The sequence below is a fragment of the Chrysemys picta genome, chromosome 5 (genome assembly GCF_011386835.1).
Source record: "Chrysemys picta bellii isolate R12L10 chromosome 5, ASM1138683v2, whole genome shotgun sequence".
Classification (NCBI taxonomy): Eukaryota; Metazoa; Chordata; order Testudines; family Emydidae; genus Chrysemys; species Chrysemys picta.
The window spans coordinates 26,158,940-26,176,346 of NC_088795.1; the positions used below are offsets into that span (position 1 = coordinate 26,158,940).

Here is a 17,407-nt window from a genome sequence, read left to right on the forward strand (position 1 = left end):
TTTTGGGCCTACAGTGACCTTGCATAAATTCTCTGCTAATCTATTAAAAAAAAAATTGAGTAAAGCCTTTGTAAAGAAGGCTTCTTATTTGTAGACAGACAGCTCAACATGAACTTTCTCCAAGAATAAAGCTCAAACAAAGTTTACAACAACAAGTAAAAGTACATCTGACTTAGGGACAGGGGGAGCCCTTTAGCAAGTGGAGTTTTTTTTCTCCAGAGCAGCTGCAGTAGCAACTGCCCATCTTCCATCAGTCTGGTTGCTTTATATGAGCATCTGGTAATTGGGTAGAGCTGCCATTTGAGATCTTTAGGAAAATCAGCTAGCTACTAGCTTGCCCCTGCCACTAGGGTGACCAGACAGCAAATGTGAAAAATCGGGACAGGGGATGGGGGGTAATAGGAGCCTATATAAGAAAAAGACCCCCAAAATCAGGACTGTCCCTATAAAATTGGGACATCTGGTCACCCTACCTGCGCACACAGGCATTCCCTTCTACTGTTATGGAAACTGATACATGGGGGAAACCATCACCACAGGGCTCATTAAAGGTACCAAAAGTACCATTCTGTCTTTATCACCGAACATGCATACAGGTGAATTTTCGTGGACTGCAGTAAATAAACCATGGTTAAGGCTCTGTTCACATTACATGACTCTGTTGTGCAGTTGAGGCTAAATTCACCCAGTTGGTCGTGGATTCCACCAGGAGGAGGTTCCTAAGCAGCAAACATTTCCATAGGGAGCAGGAGCTTTTGAAAAACAGTCCCAACTAGAACTGGGTGAAACTTTTTAGATGAATTTGTTTATTCACAGAAAAATGCAGTTTGGGGCTAACTTTGGCGAATAGTTTCAGCCAAAAGAAAGGGCGAACCATGTCACCCCCACATTTTCTAAATGAAACATTTTGACGTAGTGTTTCATTTCAAAATATAGCTACATGCATTTTAAAAACTAAAAAAGGATTGAAAAAACTACCTGAAAACAAAATGAAACACATTGTTGGGGTCAAACACATTTTGTTCAGTTTGAAAGAACCATTTTTTCATATCGATGAGCAAAACCAAACAGGTTTCATTTCAGTTGATGCTAAATGATTTTTTCCCCAGATTTGTTGATTGTCACCGAGCTGAAAAAATCAGTTATTCACTCATCTCTAGTTACAATCTCGCTTATGTCAGGGGTGGAGGAATATGTCTAGCCAGCTTCTCCTACACTGGATGTTACTGGCCATGGAGGGTGTGTGGGTGTAGAAGCTAGGGGATGTGTTGATTCAAAGCATTCCCTCAGAAACCTTCCCCGGGGGGTTCCTTTAGCTCCTACTGTGGACATTAAAGTTGCCTTCCTGTGGCAGAATTCCAAGGAATGACAGCAGTGGAAACACCATCTGTCTTCCCTATGGGACAGCAGGCCAGGCTGGTGCAAGGAGGTGGAATTTGCAGTTCCTTGTGCCAGGGATGTAGCTATGTGAGATTCAGTTTAGTGGCTGAATAAACGACAGAAGTCAATGACAGAAGTGGCTGGAAAAAGACAGGGAAATCCCATCTTCATATCTGCCAAGGGAAAGGGCTTTTAAAGTAAGTGGTTGGGAGTATAAAAATTAGGGCCATAGTCACCATTGCCTCGCATCTTCTGTAGTTATTTACAGCAGTACAAAATGAGTGTAAAGTGATTTCCATTGGTTTAAATGTAAATGGATATACATGGTGCAGGGCAATGGTGAATAGGACCCAAATATTGCCTTGCATAGCATAGACAACAGGTGAAAGTGAAATAGTTGAACAGTGCACAGAATGCATGCATTTTCATAAAAAACAATTTCCTACAATGCCTATAAACGCCATCTATACTATTGACATAATTCTTCAGAGCACATCTCAAATTACAGTGTGTATGACTGTAATAAGCAAGATACTTTGGAAACACACTGCTTTGAAGACAAAGACAAGAATGGGTGCTTCTTCCTTTTGAGATTGTTATGCACTTGTATATTGGGGAACAGTTTGTTGAGGGAATGGTCATGTGTATAAGAACATAATTTATTTCCCTCTGGAGTATCCTAATTTTTTCATGTGCATGGTGGACTGAAGTTATGGTAACCATTCAGAATACAAAGGTGAATAATCCTAATCTGTTGCCTTATGATATAGTTTACTTAGCATTTACCAGTGGGGTTATAACACTGTTAAAAAGCACAATTGCTCTAAAGGATGAAACGTTACCAGTGGATCAGAGGATTTCCTCATGTTTGGCAGCCTTATGATTGCTGCTTCCGGAACTGTTTTCTCCTCTTAAGAACACTATGCTATGCAAAGGGATGGTGGGGAATAGAGTCCTTTGTTCAGGCAATTATGTATTTTTTTAAATGAAAGTGTAGTGAATGTTTTTTTCACCATTACATCCCCAAACCAGAGTGTTTGTTTCACAAAGAACAAGCATCTCATTTCGTGTTTGCAAACAGAACCAAATCTCCTAGCTAAAGGCTTTAACATTACAAAACAGATTGTTCTCATCAACTTATTCTGCTGAGTACAGTTCCAGTCCAAAACAAAGTGCTGTAATGAGAGGAAATAAAAATAGGCAATAGAGACAAATAAATTAGAGACAAAATAAAAACCAAAAAGGCAAGCGATACTAGCCTAGCATGAATTTGCATGAAAAGGGAAGACTGACTTACATTATGGAGACATGAAAACATAAATGGGCTAGCTTATTAAAACAAGAATCAAACAACAAGTAGATCTTGATGAATGCTCAAAAATGAAAAACTATCCCCTGAAGTCAAAAGAATAGTAAATGGGAGTATATAGGCTGAACTTTTCAGAACTGTGCAATATAATTATGCAATAAAAATGTGAAAACATTTTTGGGTCTACTTCATGCATGCGCTTAGTCTTTAGTTTAAAGAGTTATGAAAACTTGGCACTGCACCGGAACAGCCTCAGAACAGGTTATACTAAGGGCAAAGAGGGAGCATGCTAGTAATTTGAGAGAAGGGCTATGAGAGCAGGAAAAATTCCTGGAGAGTACAAAATAAAGCTAAAGGAGCCAGTGCGCCCATCTGCCTCCTCTTTGTCTGTCCCTTTTCCTTCTGGAATAGGGTTTTCTCTTCTCTGGCAACAAATGGGCCATAGTTGACAGGACTATTTACCCCCCTAGTGGGGTATGTAACCTTTCTTCCATGGTTTTGTATAAGGAAGGGATATTCACAGTCACTCCTTGATGTTGTCCGCCAGTTCACTGAAGACCTTGCCCTGAAATATTTTGAGGGCACTAACAGCTACTTGCCTTAGGCTTTGATGTTATTTGGTCTTATATACGTGTGTCCAGGTGCTTTGGTGTGACAGGCCCTGGATCTGGTTGAGAAGCAGCTAGCATCCATCAAGGTGTCTGAGATGAAGGCAGGGGCTATGGAAATCTTCCTTAGACTCCCTTCCATCTTGTTAATATAATCCAGCCCTGAGGCGTGGCTGCAGCCTTCTCCCTTTTCTCCTCATGGGTATGGTCCTGGGTTCATCTCTTAGCACGCCCAGTGCTTCCACTCAGGGAAACCCCTTGCAGTGCAAAGAACACAGACGGCCTGTCCCTTGGGAATATATTCAACACCCATTTCATATTGAGGTGTCAGCCACAGCATAAACATGTATTAGCTGTCACAGTTCCCAGAGTAATAAAATAATAACCAAGGCTTTATTGGGTATGGGGAACTCAGGATAGGGAATAATAAGAAAAGGGATAGGATAATAAAAGACAAAATTAACACTATGTAAACTCTACCCCTCCCAATATTTACAGCAAATACATAGCAATCTGCTCCCTCTTAGGCAAATAATGTGTTTAGGGTCAGTCTTTGATGGGTGGTGCAGCACAGAAATCGGTGGCTAGTTGTTAGGCCTAGTGGTCAGAGTTTGAATGTCCGAGCCAAAGGTCAAAGCAGAGTCGGAGCCAGGAATCATAGCTGAGGTTCAGAACCAGATTACCTGGGGTCAGAAAGGCAGGAGCAGGACTGGAACAAGGCTGGGTTCATGGCACAGTCTAGGCTGGAGCAGGGCTTGGAATGAGATAAGCACATTGAGGCAGAGAATGTGTGGCTGTGTGCATTTAGCAGCCACCGATCCTCTGCAGCTTCTGGGCTGGAAGATGTCTGACTGCTGTAGCTCATCAGGTGTTTCTGTTAGGGCCTAGCTGCGCTCACTTGCTGCCTGATGATTGGGCAGGCCCTCATTCCTGACAGTCTCCACACAAAGGATGATATCATTATCCTTATTGCTCCCTGGTCTGGATTAAAATGTGCAGTCAGGATGGCTTTTGGTAGCCTGATCTTGACTCTCTGCTCAGCCTCCTGGGTTTCTGGTCTTTGGTGAGATGACATTGTCCAGTGTCCCAGAAATCTCAAAGGGACTAAGTCTTCCCCTGGGTAGGAATGTGGAGGGTAGAAGGGTCCTCCCCAGCTGAGTAGCTCCTCTCCCTGCTATGCTTCAAACCAAAAGTAAGACCAAACCCTTTGTCTCTGGGTTCTGGCTTATGATTGGTTCTTGCAGTAGCTTCTAGCTTGTTCTTTTTCCTCCCTGGACTCTAGGCAGCCTTGGAAATGGAGTCCTCTGTATAAATAATACTACATTAAAATCAAGGGATAACGGACTACCCTCCCAATTAAAAAGTTGTATTAAATTGGTAAAGCCCAATAACTTTAACACTCACGTAGATTTGAATAGTAGGCAGAGAATATCTGGGTGATAGAGGGGAACGTTGAACCAGGGCTTATAAATCATAACTTCAGTGAGGTAAGGCATGAATACAGTCTGTGATAGCATCCACTGAGCTCTCTCTTACTAACATCTTCTATGGCCAGACTGGCCCTCAGTGCTCTCGTAGATTCCAGGTTATAGTTGGCTCACCATACATACACATTTGTATCAGTGGAGATTTTTCCAGTGGATGTATAGAATATAAATGACTTCTTTTGCAATTATAGTTACCTTTCCTCATGTCCTTGTTTTTTTACAAAAGGGTAAACATATTTGCCTCAGAGAGCATTATGCTCTGAGCAAGTCTGTTCATTAGAGGGCCACTCCTTTTAATGCAGACTGGCAACTGTGCCAAACATCTTGACAGCACTACAGAAAGATAGCTTTTATGCTTTAAGGAAAGAGATGCATTGTGAAAGCTGTCACGTTATGTTGCATTGATGGAGAAGCTGATTGGAATTACTGAGACAATTGTCTTGGATAGCTATAACTTGTGATTTCAGAACTGAATTGCATTCTTTTAATATCCAGTTTAGCTGCTGATTTAGATACTTTCACAAATGTAACGTGCATCATACATAGTATACTCACTGGTTTCTATATCTTTATTTTCAGCAACACTTATGGATGGATTTTTCTCTAAAAATCCAAATCCAGGGACAGATATGAAGTAAAGTGACTATTGTTCAATTAACACACACGGTATCTGTGTCAACCAGTTAAATTTCTGGCTATCCTCTGGATGCTTGTTCACTGATCATAGTTTTAAAATAGAATTAAAATAGTTTTAAAAATTAATTTAATAAACAAGGAAAGTCTGTGCTTGGCTGAAGAAAATTGAGTCTGATTCTTTCTTAGGTACTTTAATGGCCCCATTTACCACATATTTAGGCACCACACAATCTTCAATACATAGATCCTCACAACACTGTTTTGAGGTAGGGAAATGCTATTATCCTCATATGGAGGAAAATCTGAGGCACAGAGAGACCAAGTGACTTGGAACTTGTCTACATGGTGCAGCGATGTGCACTATCAGGATGTGATTTTTAAAGCACATCAACATGTTGCGCACTAACCGACCCACGTAGACCCCGCTGGTGTTCACTTAAAGTTCCCTACTGCACTTAAATGCAGTGCTGTTTGAAACAGCACTATGTTAAAGGGCACTTAGGGAAGTTTTAGTGCGAACTATCAGGGCTTACGTGGGCCAGTCAGTGCGCAACCCATTGGTGAGCTGTAGAAATCACCCCCACTGCAGGGAGAATTGCTGGGCCGTGTAGACAAGCCCTCAGTCAACAGGAAGTCTGTGGTGGAGCAGGGAATTGAATCCAGGTCTGCCAGGCTAGTGCCCTAACCACTGGATCATCCTTGCTCTGTGATTTTTGATCTGTTATGTTGTTAACCCCGTGGAATAACCCTCTGAAGTCATACCAGGTTATCTGGCACAATAAGTCTATTGTCTAATAAGCAGATCAGTGACATAGGGCTTGATAGTGCTTTTAAAGTACAGCTATATAGGCGTGGGGAGTTCTCCACCCCTGTGTGGAGTTCAGCATATTTCCAGTTGCATGCCCGTCCCGTTTTGTGGACTGATGTGCAGGTGGGAAGGCAAAGTCCATACTTTCTCCCCCACTCCTTTGCAGTGCTAAGTACTCAACATCCTAATAAACTGCACTTCCCCAGTGCTAGAAGAGGAGGCATGACTCTTCCCGATTTAACAAGCAGGTAGCATCGTGTGTCATGGATGCCTCAAGAGATAAACTTTGCAACTAAGGCCCTGTTTTACTCACCATGTTATACTGAAATCCAGTATCATTCTGTCAAATATGCTTGCATTCCCCTTTCTCTTGGTGGACTTACACTGTAGAAGTTGGTGTTATTTACTTCTTATGAAAGATTTTTTAAATCCATAATTTAATCCAACTCTATACATTCCTCATCTGTCAGTCCAAACATTCAAACAGCCATAGCTGTAATGGATGAACAAGTAAGCTACGTTTTGGGTTAACAGAATTACTTTTTCAGGAAGAACAAATATTAAATTCAGACCGAAGTTGAGCTTTCTAAATGTGTGTAAATTTCTCAGGCAAGTTATGTGCTGACTAACCAGCAGAGGCCTAAGAACAAACACCAATTAGCTGGAAATACAAATATATTCCCTTTGAATTGAATCGGCTTGAAAACTATTTAGGTATTCAGTGCTCTATACAGCAGAGAGGCCATTTATTGATAGCAGCAGTTTTTTACTGGATGTTTCAAGGCCATTGTAGGCTCAGTAAAACAACCCAGTGGTAAACAAATAGTCACACATTAAAATAGATCAGAAAGGGGAAGAAGGGAAGTATACCAAGCAAAAATGAGAACCAGAAAGTGAAACTGACTCAAAACGGACTAGTCTAGTTTCACTGTCCAAGGTGAGTGAAATACTAACTTCTGAATTTTACCTTGGCAGCGTAACTTTTAAATACATTGCAACTTTCTTTATGCAAAATAATTTTTCAAAGGACAAAACAGAAAATATAATCCCAATAACACACACATTTGAGATATAAGCCCTGCCACTAGAGGGGAAGCTGCTACTTGATTTTACCTGCTAATATCACAAGGCCACAGTACTGCCAACCCCAAGCATTCAGAAATCACAGGTCAGGCTCCTTAAAAATCACAAAATTGGCTTAAAATTCATGAGGTTTAAAAAAATAATACATTGGCAGTCCTTTTTATTTGCTTTCTGGCTTTTGCACATTTAAGGGTTCACATTTTCAAGTGTTTCAAGTAAATTTGTTAGTCTCTAAGGTGCCACAAGTCCTCCTGTTCTTCTTTTTGCGGATACAGACTAACACGGCTGCTACTCTGAAATTTTCAAGTGTATCTCTGCAACCATGAGGGCTAGAAACTTACCTTTAAAAATGAAATTTGAGATTCTGCTGTATTCACATGACTCCGGGGTTTAGGGGTTAAAAATTCCATAAATATCTCCAGACTGGCAATAAAATTGCAAGAGTTGGTGATTATGTAGCTAATTTTGCACTGGCAATGGAAGCACCTGAACAGTGGTAGAAGGAGACAGATACTATCGATTAAAATCAGCATACTTCTAGCCCTCATTGGCCAGCAGAGCTGTGTCGACTTGGAAGGGAGTGTGTGCTGCACTCTGAAAAATGGATTAGAACCATGTTCCCACTGGGCTTTGTGCCTGCCTGAGCTTTGGCTAATGACTGCAGGAGTTGTACTAAGGTAGTACTACCGGGGCAGTGGTTTAAAGCTACAGTTTAGCCCCTAATCTTGCACTGGTTTACGATTAGGGTTTAATCAGCAAAAGTGGTTTTTTTTTTTTTTTTTTTTTTTTACTTTTTCATTTTACAACTCGGACTGGGAAAATGGGTATTAGAACCACTGATATTGATGGAACTATTGAATAGTAAGTACTAGCCTGTTACACGTTATGGTATTTTCTGAATGTTTAGGATTGTGAGTAGAAAGGACTGGGAAGCAGCTCATTAGGTCAGCAAGGTTTAGGATAGAGGAGTGACTGTCCGTTAAGATGAAGCAAATTTAAGTTTGATTTCCAGCCCCCCATCCCCAAATCAGCAAAATGTTTAAGTACTGTACATGCATAACTCCAATGAAGGCAGCAGGACTGTAGCACATGCTGGAAGTTGAAGCTAGACAAATTCAGACTGAAAAGAAGGCGTAGGTTTTTGACAGTGAGGGTAATTACCCAATGGAACAACTTACCAAGGGTTGTGGCAGTTTTTTGGGGAAGTTGCATGGCCTGTTTTATACAGCAGGTCAGACTAGATGATCACAATGGTCCCTTCTGGTCTTGAAATCTATGGACTATGAATATGATTCTGGGCATTAAATAATTAACCTAGCCAAAAGACTAATACAACTCTACCCTGATATAACATGAATTCGGATATAACGTGGTAAAGCAGCGCTCCTGGGGGGCAGGACTGCGCACTCCGGGGATCAAAGCAAGTTCGATATAACATGGTTTCACCTATAACGCGGTAAGATTTTTTGGCTCCCAAGAACAGTGTTATATCTGGGTAGAGGTGTATGTTAAAAGTAGAGACAAGACTACTACTGTTGGAAACCAGTACACTGCGTTTTATCAGTGGAAAGATGCCCACTGAATTTAGTGGGCTTTGGATCAGTCCCTGTGTATCAGGGAAAAAATGATTTATGCTAATTTTCTTTGAGATGCTGTTTCCCAAAAACAGAAACTCCAAATGAAGTAAAGAACAAATCTAGAACAAAAAAGGTTTGCCAAAACCGCTGGGAACCAGTTGTGCAAAGTTTACACAGCTCAATTCTTGGGTTGAGCCAAATGTTTTGAATGCAATTTAGGTAGCCAGAGAATAAGGAAACTCCATCATATTGTAGGGAATGTGGATAATTTGCAATCTGTGGCTCATGGTGTACTTGTAGTAAGATGCTGTAATATCTTGTAACTCTACTTTATATGATTTAAAACCAGAAACAATTTTATTTTTACAAACGTCTGTCTTTCTAATATATGATAATCATAGGAAACACCAGGAAAATATATCTGACAATATGAAAGCTGTTTCCTAAACATGGTTATGTTGGTGATACACATCTCTATAGTTCGGAATAACTATATTGGTGATAAAGCTTACCCTGATTTTTTAAAAAGCAAACCAAAACACAAACATGTAGTTCTTAGATAATAAGCCTGTTAGGGCCCAGAGGTTAAGTAATTTACTGAGATCCTCTATTAACTAACCAAGTTATAAGACTTGAATTATTTTGTATCAAATCCTATTATTGACTTTGAGCATTTACTCCCAGAATTAATTGATTTTCGACTAACTAGAACATCAGATTCTTATTAATACCCATTATTTAGAATGTTGCTCTTTAGGAATCAGGAATTTGCATTTTGTAAAACAGGAATGTATTGTGAGGATTTTTTTTTTTAACGAATAGCACTCTAGCACCTAAATCACTGAAAGTCTTTAAAACTGACAATTTCCATTTTCTGAAGGATACACTTATGACTTAGATAACTTCACAGACTCTACTGTTTAACCACAGATTTTTTTCTTTTTATTGCCCTTCTGTTCACTTCTTTGGATGTGCGTGTGCATGCCTTCTGAGAGTCCTCTATGGTATGCTTAAGTAGTCTTCATACTGATTCCTAAGAATTTTATTTTCCTTAACTTTGACTTTAATGTCTTTTTGAACTAGCTTCCCCTGCCCCTTTCTGAGGTTTAGTGTTACAATGCTTTTTATTTATGTATTGTATTTATTTAGGAGTACAACTTCCGCTGCGAGGATACTAAATTTATTTATATTGTGGTTGCTATTACTTAGTGGTTCTAGAACCAACTCGTCTGTTACTTGGGATCAAGTCAAGAGTAGCCTTTACTTGTGTGCTCTAGACATTTCTCCAGATAGTGTGTTTAACTAATGTCCTCCATTAAATACCATTTTATTAGACTTTGTCTTTTTAAAGAATGTCTATACAATATCCTTTGTTCTGATCAGGAAGCCAGTAGTATAATTCAACTTCGGAATCTTTTTCAGTATAATGCTATTGCTCCCGCACCTCTGATCTAATCTGACCTTCCTGTATAATTTATAACCAGGTATTACAGTATCCCATTGATTTGTCATTCCACCTTCTTTCTGTAATGTCTATTATGTCATGATCCTCCTCCATTGCTAGGCATTCTAGTTCACCTATTTTTGCTTTAAGGTTTCTTGCATTGGTACACAGCTGTTTATAGTTTTGATTTTTGGCAGCTTGCCTATTTTTATTTAACTCTGGTCAGCAGCTATCTAATCTATCGATCTATATTATGATACCATTCATATTGCCATAGTATCAGAGTGCTTTATTATTAAATACATGATAAAACAAAGCTAAATAATTGGAAAGTAAATTATTTGTTTTTAACAGTCTAAATATTTTTAAATTAATTTTAATCCATCTCCTATCCCCACTCTTGCAGTTACTTTTTAATAATGGTCTGACCCAAATACAGTTTTAATGTGCCACTTTTCAGAGCCATTTCAGGGGAATAGATTTGATGACCAACAGTACCAGATCTTTTCTACCTCTAGCTTATATCATTGTGTCTGCTGATCAGCACTTGATAATTGTATATGAGGATGCAATATCTCTCTCTTGAATGTTGGGGTATCTTGTTCTGGATGGTGGTATGGCTTTACAATGGGTATTAATTGCTATAATATCAGTGATGCCTGATGAGGACAGTTATGTCTATAGGATGTTGGGCCTTGAGGTTCTGAGTCACAGTAAACGCCAAAATATATCATCCTGTGCAATGCACAAATAATGCAGGCCAAATTAGCAACAGTGATGTACTGCCAATATTTTAATAGGGGGCTTCACCCTTAGCCTGTGACAAGCTCCATGCACCAGGCATGTGTATGTGCCACAGAGAGGAGGGGTGAAGGACAGAGTTGTGTTGGTTATGTATGGGACAGATTTTTAAAACGTTTGCCATTTGGAGCAATCTAGTCCATTGCAAAAGCTAAAAACTTGTAGTATATTAAGATGCCCATGGGTCAGACACATTTGGCAGGGGGTGGCTGTATCACAGTAAGGTTGCCAACTTTCTAATTGCACAAAACCGAATACTCTTGCCCCACCTCTTCTCTGAGGCCCCGCCCCTGCTCTCTCCATCCCGCCTCCCTTTGTCGCTCACTTACCCCCACCCTCACTCACTCGCTCATTTTTACTTGTCTGGGGCAGGGGTTTGGGTACAGGAGGGAGTGAGGGCTCTAGCTGGGGGTGCAGGCTCTGGGGTGGGGCCAGAAATGAGGAGTTCAGAGTGCAGGAGGGGGCTCCGGTCTGGGGCAGGGGTGCGGGAGGAGGTGCAGGCTCCGGGAGGGAGTTTGCGTGCAGGAGGAGGCTCAGGGCTGGGGCAGGTATGCTGGAGGGGTTTTGGGGTTCAGGCTCTGGGAGGGAATTTGGGTGCAGGAGGGGGCTCCAGGCAGGGGCAGGGGGTTGGATAGTGGGAAGGGTTGCAAGTGGTGCTTACCTCGGAGGGCTCCCTAGAAGCAGCAATATGTCCCTCAACTTCTAGGCGTAGGGACGGCCAAGTGGCTCTATGCGGTGCGTGCTGCCTCTGCACACAGGCACCGCTCCTGCAGCTCCCATTGGCTGTGGTTCCCAGCCAATGGGAGCTGCGGAGCCAACACACAGGGTGGGGGCAGTGTGTAAAGCCCCCCTGGCGGCCCCTGCAACTAGGAGCTGCAGGGACATGTCAACGCTTCTGGGAGTCATGTGGAGCCAGCAAGGGAGCCTGCCAACCCCGCCAACCAGACGTTTAATGGCCCGGTCAGTGGTGCTGCCCAGAGCCACTAGGGTACCTTTTTGACCGAACGTTCTGATTGAAAACCAGACACTTGGGTGAAACCCTAGGCGTGAAATCATCCCAAGCATCTCGTCATGTTGATGGCAGAATTTTAACAAGAGTCCCCTGTAGTACCTCAGTGATTTACAAAGATCCCCCTAATAACATGATTCTTCTTTATGGAAAGGTTCACAGATCTGCTACAACAGGATCAATTTATGTATGGCACCCATTGTACTGGATCTGTGGACCTTATTACTTAAAGAAATGACGTTTTCAGGTAAGCGTGGATACATTTTTGTAATTCTGCTTTCCATTTGTATTTTGACACTTAGACTTCTTTGAAATTTAGCACAGTGCCTTTACCTTGCTTCAGATAATAGTTGCAGATGGATGGTACTCCCTTATGATGTTCATTCTAACCAGCTTAGTGAGTAACTGATTATAATTGGATATCAATACTTTTCTTGTAGTGAAGTTAGAATGTCATTAATTGGCTAATCATTATGTCAGCTCCTTGAATGAACAGTATCTGAGACTGAGACCGTGTCAAGCAGGACTTCAATATTCTCATGAAAAAAGATATATTGTGCATTTAATTATGTCTATGCACCATAATTCCCATGTCCTCATTGAATTTCCATGAATAACTCCACACACATGCACTATGTCTGTGTGTTAATATATGCATGCACACGGCATATCTGATTTTATCCTTACAAGAGTTATGCAAAGGATTTGTAGTTCATGTCATATATAGACAACAGTATCTAAGGTGATGACTGAAAGAGTCAGGAAAATATATTTTTCCAAGTGCAGCATTGTACAATTAACCAGATGCGGTATGTGAGGTTCTTGTTTTCCTATGAACCATTGGGTATGGCTGGAGGCAAAATACAGATTTGATGGGCTAGTGGTCTGATACTATGGTGAATCTCATGTTCTTAAAAGCCAGGTGGTAAAAAGAACATTACTGGACCATTTAGAAATCCACTAACCCCTTCTGTCTTGCAGTTAGGAACTGGGCTAGTACTTGGGAGATCTGGCTTCAGTTCCTGGCATAACTGCAGACTTTCTGTGCAAGTTATTTAGGACTATGTGTTCAAGGGAACTCAGCTTGCACAATTGGGGCCAGATTTTCAAAGGGAGCTCAGCCCCCATTTAAACACCAAAATAAGTGACCAGATTTTCAAATGCATTCAGCATATTGGTGTGCTGGATCATGGAGCATGTTGGAAAATTTTGCCATAAGTGTCACAATGAGAACATAAGAACAGCCATACTGGGTCAGACCAAAGGTCCATCTAGCCCAGCATCCTGTCTTCTGACAGTGGCCAATGCCAGGTGCCCCAGAGGGAACAGAACAGAACAACAAGTGTTCCATCCCCATCGCCCATTCCCAGCTTCTGGCAAACAGAGACTAGGGACACCATCCCTGCCAATCCCAGCTAATAGCCATTGGTGGACCTATCCACCATGAACTTATCTAGTTCTTTTTTGAACCCTGTTATAGTCTTGGCCTTCACAACATCCTCTGGCAAGGAGTTCCACAGGTTGACTGTGTGTTGTGTGAAAAAATACTTCCTTTTGTTTATTTTAAACCTGCTGCCTATTAATTTCATTTGGTGACCCCTAGTTATTGTGTTATGAGAAGCAGTAAATAAACAACACTTCCTTATTTACTTTCTCCACTCTAGTAATGATTTTATAGACCTCTATCTTATCCCCCCTTAGTCGTTTCTTTTCCAAACTGAATAGTCCCGATCTTATTAATCTCTCCTCATATGGCAGCCGTTCCAGACCCCTAATAGTGTTTGTTGCCCTTTTCTGAACCTTTTCCAATTCCAATATATCTATTTTGAGATGGGGTGACCACATCTGCACATAGTATTCAAGATGTGGCCGTACCATGGATTTATATAGAGGCAACATGATATTTTATATCTTCTTATTTATACCTTTCTTAATGATTCCCAACATTCTATTTGGTTTTCTGACTGTTGCTGCACATTGAGTGGATGTTTTCAGAGAACTATCCCCAATGACTCCAAGATTTCTTTCTTGAGTGCTAACAGCTAATTTTGATACCATCATTTTATGTGTGTAGTTGGGATTATGTATTCCAGTGTGCATTTCTTTGCAGTTAACAACATTGAATTTCATCTGCCATTTTGTTGATGTTCATCCCCAGTTTTGTGAGATCTTTTTGTAGCTCTTCGCAGCCTGCTTGGGACTTAACTATCTTGAGTAGTTTTATATCATCTGCAAATTTTGCCACCTCGCTGTTTACCTGTTTTTTCCAGATCATTTATGAATATGTTGAATAGGACTGATCCCAGAACAGACCCATGGGGACACCACTATTTACCTCTCTCCATTCTGAAAACTGGCCATTTATTCCTATCCTTTGTTTCCTATCTTTTAACTAGTTACCAATCCATGAGAGGACCTTCCCTCTTATCCCATGACAACTTACTTTGCTTAAGAGCCTTTGATGAGGGACCTTGTCAAAGGCTTTCTAAAAATCTAAGTACACTATATCCACTGGATCCCCCTTGTCCACATGCTTGTTGACCCCCTCAAAGAATTCTAGTAGATTGATGAGGCACGATTTCCCTTTAAAAAACCATGTTGACTCTTCCCGAACAAATTATGTTCATGTATGTGTCTGACAATTTTATTCTTTACTATAGTTTCAACTAGTTTGCCCGGTACTGAAGTGAGGCTTACTGGCCTGTAATTGCTGGGATCACCTCTGGAGCCCTTTTTAAAAATTGGTGTCACATTAGCTATCCTCCAGTCTTTTTTGGCCTTCCTAAATATATTTTTACACTTTCATTTTCCAGAGTTTATTCTCCTTTCTATTTTCCTCACTATGATTTAACTTCCACTTTTTAAAGGATGCCTCTCACTGCTTCTTTTACTTTGTTGTTTAAGCACGGTGGCACTTTATTTGGTTATCTTACTATGTTTTTTAATTTGGGTATATTTAAGTTGAGCCTCTATTATGGTGACTTTAAAAAGTTTCCATGCAGCTTGCAGAGATTTTCACTTTTGGCACGGTACCTTTTAATTTCTGTTTCACTAACTTCCTCATTTTTGTGTAGTTCCCCCTTTCTGAAATTAAATGCTATAGTGTTGGGCTGCTGCGGTATTTTTCCCACCACAGAAATGTTAAATTTAATTATATTATGTCACTATTACCAAGCGGTTCAGCTATATTCACCTCTTGGACCAGATCCTGTGCTCCACTTAGGACTAAATCAAGAATTGTCTCTCCTCTTGTGGGTTCCTGGACTAACTCCTCCATTTAAGGTATCAAGAAACTTTATCTCTGCATCTCGTCCTGAGGTGACATGTATGCAGTCTATATGGGGATAGTTGAAATCCGCCATTATTATTGAGTTTTTTTAATTTTTATATCCTCTCTAATCTCCCTGAGCATTTCACAGTCACTATCACCATCCTGGTCAGGTGGTCGGTAATATATCCCTACGGCTATATTCTTATTATTAGAGCATAGAATCTCTATGGATAGTAATTCTATGGTACAGTTTGGTTCATTTAAGATTTCTAAATCATTTGATTCTGTACTTTCTTTGACATATAGTGCTACTCCTCCACCAGCACGACTTGTTCTGTCCTTCAGATATATTTTGTACCTTGCTATTACTGTGTCCCATTGATTATCCTCATTCCACCAAGTTTCTGTGATGCCTATCTAAACTAAATATCCTAATTTAATATGAGACATTCTAGTTCACCCATCTTATTATTTAGACTTCTAGCATTTGTATGTAAGCACTGGAAAAACATGTCACTTTTTAGCTGTCTGCCATTACATGATGTAACTGAATGGGCCTCTTTTTCATTTGACTGTTTCTCATCAGATCCTACCCATATTTTATCATCTTCCATCCTCTCTTCCTTACTAGGACATAGAGCATCTCCATTAATAGATCCTCCCCTAAGAGATGTTTCTGTCCAAACCACATGTTTCTCTGCATCTGTCAGCTTTCCCCTAGCCCTTAGTTTCAAAACTGTTCTATGACCTTTTTAATTTTAACTGCCAGCAATCTGGTTCCATTTTGGTTTAGGTGGAGCCCATCCATTCTGTATAGGCTCCCCCTTTCCCAAAAGTTTCCCCCGTTCCGAATAAATCTAAACCCATCCTCCCTACACCATCATCTCATCCACGCATTGAGACCCTGCAGTTCTGCCTGTCTAACTGGCCTTGTGCTTGGAACTGGAAGCATTTAAGAGAATGCAACCATGGAGGTCCTGGACTTCAATCTCTTACCTAGCAGGGTAAATTTGGCCTCCAGGACCTCTCTCCTATCCTTTCCTATGTCATTGGTACCTCCATGTACCATGACCACTGGTTCCTCCCCAGTACTATACATAAGTCTATCTAGATGTCTCGAGAGATCCACAACCTTCGCGCCAGGCAGGCAAGTCACCATGTGGGTCTCCCGATCATCGCAAACCCAGCTATCTATGTTTCTAATGATCAAATCACCCATAACTATTACCTGTCTCTTCCTAATAACAGGAGTTCTCTCCCCCAGAGAGGTATCCTCAGTGTGAGAGCATACCACGACATCATCTGGAAGGAGGGTCCTAACTATGGGATAGTTTCTCTCTGTTCCAGTTGGATGTTCTCCTTCCCTGATACTTTCATCCTCCTCAACAGCACAGAGGCTTTCAGACTGGGGGTGGGACCATTCTGTTGTGTCCCAGAAAGTTTTTAATCTATGTACCTCTCTGTCTCCCTTAGCTCCTCCAGTTCAGCCACTCTGGTCTCCAAAGCCCGTACATGGTCTCTGAGGGCCAGGAGCTCCTTGCACCGAATGCACATATACGTCACCCATACCATAGGGCAGGTACTCATACATGCTGCTGAGTAGTGACCACTTTTGCAAATTTGTCCCTGAGCTCCTTTGAAAGTCTAGCCTTTAACCTCTCTGTGCTTCAGTTCCCCATCTGAGAAGCGGGGATAATAAAATTCCCTTTCCCCTCCCTTTTTCTGTTTTGTGTATTAGACTTCAGACTATTTGGGACCTAGTCATTTTCTTCCTATGAGTTTGTACAGGGTCTAGCAGAATAGAATTCCAGTTTCAGGTTGAGGCTTCAAGGTACTACCCCAGTACAAATAAATAATCATACCATTTGTATTCTGGCAGGTGAACACAAATCTTTGCCTTTCATTTAATATAAAATTAATTTCCTGAAGAAGGTGATTCCCTCAAGTGTATTAAAATGTGATCCCAAGCCACTGATCACTTAATTCCTACTTCA

The 17,407-nt window shown here is 40.9% G+C and overlaps 1 protein-coding gene across 50 annotated transcripts in view; it reads left to right on the top strand.

Moving 5' to 3' along the window:
* MAPK10 (mitogen-activated protein kinase 10) overlaps positions 1-17,407 on the top strand; it is a 317,031-nt gene that overhangs the window by 142,075 nt on the left and 157,549 nt on the right. Inside the window, exon 3 of one of the 50 annotated variants that reach the window (XM_065597564.1) lies at positions 12,297-12,389. The exons of the other annotated variants lie outside the window; for them this stretch is intronic. The gene's annotated coding sequence lies outside the window, so the exon portion shown is untranslated. The remainder of the gene's footprint in view (positions 1-12,296; positions 12,390-17,407) is intronic. 50 annotated transcript variants of the gene reach the window in all.